Source organism: Mustela nigripes, unplaced genomic scaffold, assembly GCF_022355385.1.
Source record: "Mustela nigripes isolate SB6536 unplaced genomic scaffold, MUSNIG.SB6536 HiC_scaffold_1921, whole genome shotgun sequence".
NCBI classification, from domain to species: domain Eukaryota; kingdom Metazoa; phylum Chordata; class Mammalia; order Carnivora; family Mustelidae; genus Mustela; species Mustela nigripes.
Window position 1 is genome coordinate 1 of NW_026741328.1, and position 5,423 is coordinate 5,423.

Sequence of the window (5,423 nt, forward strand, 5' to 3'; positions counted from 1 at the left end):
CTACAAATTAGTCTAAATCAAGGAACACTTCAGGGTAATCACTTCGCAACTAATAAAACAACCCCTTGGGTATTATTATCCTTTACTTTTCACTGTTGACTAATGAATTTGAAACATAATCAAACTAGAGCACCCTTAAGTGAATAAAAACTAAAACAAACAAAAGATGTATTCCAAAAAGTTTAGTTCTTTTATTAATGAAATTGGTAATTTCTTCAAGTTTCTGGTGGGGTTGGTGGGGTAATCAACTGAAAGGTTTCTAAAAACTCTGCCCTTTTAATAAATATGAAGGAGAGAGAAAGTGTGTGTGTGTGTGTGTAGGACTTGTGAATTTCAGGTTTACCAAGGTTGTGGAAAGGTTGACAAAATCTGCATAATCCTTGTTGATGAGCTCGACCATGGCTATTTTAAGAAGTTTATAGTAGAGTTCCAGATCTCCTCTTAGTTCCGCCAGCTGGACATGCTTCCTACAGTCAGACACAAAGTGATCAACGTCGAAATCTTCCTGAAAATCAAACCAGAAAGAAAAAATGATTGCACTGATACCACATTTTACATAGAAAAATAAGATCAGAGAACGAATAAGAGGCTGAATTACTGCAGGGGAACACACACAGGGACATCAGGGGGTCTGCTCACTTCCTAAGATTATGGGAAAGGGGGCCCCTCACCAAGACCATTCTCTCCTGTTGCCTAACTCTACAGGCATTTTATCTCTTTTAATTATACATTTCAAAGAGGCTCTTCTCAAAATAGAAACAGCTTTTTCTTCTTAATTTTAAAAGTAACAAATGTTCACTGTCAAAGTTTCAACCAACCAAGAAATACTTCTGTAAGAGAGAGAAAAAAAAAATCACCCACTCTCTAATGCTCTGCAGTTAAGCACTGTTAATGTTTATTTTTCTTCACTATTTAACACAGCGATTCACATCGTTCCAGACTTTGTTTTGGTCTTTCTCTTTACTTTTTTTTTTTTAAGATTTTATTTATTTGAGAGAGAGAGACGGAGAGAACAAGTGGGAGGAGGGGCGGAGGGAGAAGCCAGCTCTCTGCTGAGCTGGGAGCCTGATCCCAGGGTTCATTCCAAGACCCTGAAATCAAGACCTCAACTGAAGGCAAATGCTTAACTGACAGAGACACCCAGGTGCCCTAGTGTTTCTCTTTAAAATATAAATTATTTTGGGGTGCCTGGCTGGTTCAGTGGGTTAAGGTCTGTCTTTAGCTCAGGTCATGATCCCAGGGTTATGGTTTCAAGCCCTGCATTGGGCTTTCTGCTCAGCAGGGAGCCTGCTTCCCTGTCTCTCTCTCTGCCTGCCTCTCTGCCTACTTGAGATCTCTTGTCTGTCAAATAAATAAATAATTTTTTAAAAAATAAAATATCAATTACTTTTTAAAGAAACTGACATATAATGGACACATGTTAGTTTCAGGCATACAACATAAAAATTCCATATTTTTATCTGTTGTGAAATGATCACCCTAAAACTAGTTAACATCCATCACCAAACATACACATTTTTTTCTTGTGCTAAGAAATCTTAAGCTTTAGCAACTTTAAATATATAATAATATAGGGCACCTGGGTAGCTCAGTGAGTTAAGGCCTCTGCCTTCGGCTCAGGTCATGATTCCAGGGTCCTGGGATCGAGCCCCACATCAGGCTCTCTCCTCAGCAGGGAGCCTGATTCCTCCTCTCTCTCTGCCTGCCTCTCTTCCTACTTGTGATCTCTGTCAAATAAATAAATAAAATCTTAATATATATATATATACACATATATATATAAAATATACTATGCAGCTATCAAAAGAAATGAAATCTTGCCATGTGCAATGATGTGGATGGAACTAGAGAGTATGCTGAGTGAAATAATCAGAGAAAGACAATTATCATACAATCTCCCTGATATGAGGAATTTGAGAGGCAAAGTGGGGGATGTGGGGGTAGGGAAGGAAAAAAAATGAAACAAGATTGGATTCGGAGGGGGGCACCTGCGTGGCTCAGTGGGTTAAAGCCTCTGCCTTTGGCTCAGGTCATGATCCCAGGGTCCTGGGATCGAGCCCCACATCGGGCTCTCTGCTCAGTGCAGAGCCTGCTTCCTCCTCTCTCTCTGCCTGCCTCTCTGCCTACTTGTGATCTCTGTCTGTCCAATAAATAAATAAAATCTTTAAAAAAAAGATTGGATTGGGAGGGAGACAAACCATAAGAGACTCTTAATCTCACAAAACAAACTAAGGGTTGCTGTGGGGAGGGGTGTAGGGAGAGGGTGGTGGGGTTGTGGACATTGGGGAAGTTATGTACTATGGTGAGTGCTGGGAAGTGTGTAAGCCTGTAACCCTAATAATACATATTTCTAATAAAAAATAATAAAATAAATATACAATAATACACAGTATTATTTACTACAGTCACTATGATGTACATTACATCCCCAGGGCTTATCTTATTAACTGGAAGTTTATACCACTGGACCCCTTCATCTATTTCCTCCACAACCTCGCCTCTGGCAACTACCAATCTGTTCTCTATTACTTCATTTTGTTTTGTTTTTTAGATTCCACATGTGAGGGAGATAATACAGTATTTCTCTTTCTCTGTCTGACTTATTTCACTCAGCACCATATCCTCAAGGTCAATCCATGTTGTTGCAAATGGCAAGACTTCCTTCTTTTTGTGGTTGAGTAATTTTCCATCATATACACACACATTTTCTTTATCCATTCACCCCGTTGGTGACACTTTAGTTATTTCCAAGTCTTGGTTGTTGTAAATACTGCGATACTCACTACTGTGAGTTTGAGTCTTGCTGGCCGCTAGAGCCAGGTGATCTAGAGGTATACCCTGGGTAGCAACAGCAAACCTTGGGGCATCATACGAGCATTCAAGCTCCTTTCCAAGAGATACCAGAAAGCAGAAGCGAGGCAGAGTGACAGCACAAAGATGGTACCCATCAGCTCCATCTTTGGAGAATACCTTACTAGGCTCCTAGATCCCTGTTAAATTAGATGCCTGCCCCTCAGGGCTTTAAGATAAGCAAATGAGCCTCTCTCACAGAAATCTGAACGCATTTCAGTCTGCTAGTTCCGTGCTGAGTTCCAGGGTGGGTAAGTCTACTCCGCAACTGCATTAAGAACTGTTTCTCAGTTTGCTATAGCCTTGTGGGTCTCATGGGTGCAAGCTCTGATGGCTTTCAAAGCTGGATGTTTTGGGGTCTTGTCTCTTAGATGTACGTCTTGAAAGTTGGAGTGCCAGAAGTGGGGCTCAAACCCTTTGCTCCTCAGGGAGAAGCCTGTGGTTGTGAGTACCCTCCCAATCCCAGGTTGCTGTACCAGGGGTGGGGTTTATGGCAAGACTGATTCTTACTTCAACATAGGTTTTTTTCCTTACTCACCTAATGTGTAGTAGTCACTCAGCTAGTTGTAGGGTTTTTTCCACAGGAAATTTTTCCATATGGAGCTATAGATTCAGTGTGATATTTCATAGAAGAGATGAGTTCAAGATCCTCCTATGCCACCATCTTGAATAGAAACCCCAGACCTTCTCTATGTATGTGTGTACACACACATATGTGTACACACACACACACACACACACACACACACACACACACAAATATTCATGCTCTTCTAATCTATTTCCCATCTAGGGGCACCTGGGTGGCTCAGTGGGTTAAGCCTCTGCCTTTGGCTCAGGTCTTATCTCAGGGTCCTGAGATTAAGCCTCACATCAGGCTCTCTGCTCAGCCAGGAGCCTACTTTCCCCCCTCTCTCTGCCTGTCTCTCTGCCTCCTTGTACCTCTCTCTCTGTCAAATAAATAAAACCTTAAAAAAATAATAAAAATATAATAAAAACCCATTCTATTAAAAAAAATTTCCCATCTAAATATATAACTTGAATGTCTTTACGTAAAACACATACATTTCTATTAATATTTTATGTGCATGCTGAGTGTCCCATTGAACAGATGTTCCAAAACTGAAACTGAATGCAAAAAAAGACAACATAGAAAGCTTTTTTTAAAAAGATTCTTTTTATTTATTTGAGACACAGACAGACAGTATGAGTAGGGAAAGGGGCAATGGGAGAAGGAGATTCCCTGCTGAACAGGGAGCCCAATGTGGGACTCCATCCCAGGACCCCGAAGTCATGACCTGAACCGAAGGTAGATGCCTAACCTATTGAGCGACCCAAGTGCTGTGATAACTCAGAAATCTAATCTGCAGGCCAGTTTCCAGAGAAAAGACCTGGCACTGTTTCAATGGAGAATAAATGTACATATATTTTTTCCAAATAAAATACTAAAAACTGTATGAACCATTCCCTAAGAGTACTTGTTTAAACTGACTTTTTTAGTTAATCAACCAAAGACTGACCCTGCTAGTGTCAGAGAGAAGGACTTCATACCAAACCGTAATTTCACAGTCATCTACAGAAAGCCACCTGCTTCTTACACTGGTGACCAAATTAGCCTGGACCTTTCTCTCCTGAGACCATCTCAGACCTTACATCATAGTTATGTAGTACATCACAGGAGGGGGTCTCGGTTCATAATCCTGGCCATCCTACTCACCAACTGTATACCTTTAGGTCGATCACTTTCCCTGCCTCAGTTACACATTGTTGAAGTTCTTGAACTTCATGATGGCATTCTAAATTGTATAACTGGGGTGCCTATGTGGCTCAGTTGGTTAAGCATCTGCCTTTGGCTCAGGTCATGATCCCAGTCTCTTGGGTTTGAGTTCCACATCAGGCGCTCTGCTGAGCAAGGAGCCTGCTTCTCCCTCTGTCCCTTCCCCCTGCTCCCGCACTCTCTCACTCTCAAATAAAATCTTAAATAAATAAATAAATAAATAAATAATATAACTTAGCCTCAGTGAACAAATGCTATTAGGTAATATTAGTACTCAACTTACCATTTATGCATTTGTTCTCAGATAAACAAAAGTTGCATAACACATGACTAAATAACTCGGAACATCTGTGAATACTGGGTTAGGCAGAGTTTGCTGTGAAAAGCAAACCCAAACTCACAGTGCCATAATAGAGACCCATTTCACTTAACCAAGAATGGTTTTACTACTTTAGGAATGGTTTTACTTTATAGTGTAGATTTCCTAAGTATTCAAAAAGAAAGTATTTACAACCCATACATTTACGGTCAACTGATTTTTCACAAGGATGCCAAGACCATTTAATGGGGGGAAAAACAGTCTTTTCGAGTGCCTACTACTGGGACAAGTGAATATCTACATGCAAAAGAATGAACTTGGAACAGCAACGTCACACATACACAAAAATATAACTCAAAATGGATCAAAGATTTAAATGTAAGAGTAAAAACTGTAACACTCAGAGAAAACAGGTGAAAATCTGTATGACTTTGGATCGGGAAAAGCTTTCTTAGACATGATACACAAAGCAATAAG

At 40.3% G+C, this 5,423-nt stretch overlaps 1 long non-coding RNA gene across 1 annotated transcript; it reads right to left on the reverse strand.

Annotated features, from left to right (window-relative positions):
* Nucleotides 1–167: 167 nt before the first annotated feature.
* LOC132008888 (uncharacterized) lies at nt 168–1,723 on the reverse strand. The gene is made up of 2 exons (XR_009401744.1): nt 1,580–1,723; nt 168–505 (listed from the first exon to the last, which is right to left on the reverse strand). It is a non-coding gene; the product is annotated as an uncharacterized LOC132008888 (long non-coding RNA).
* Between the last annotated feature and the right edge of the window lie 3,700 nt (nt 1,724–5,423).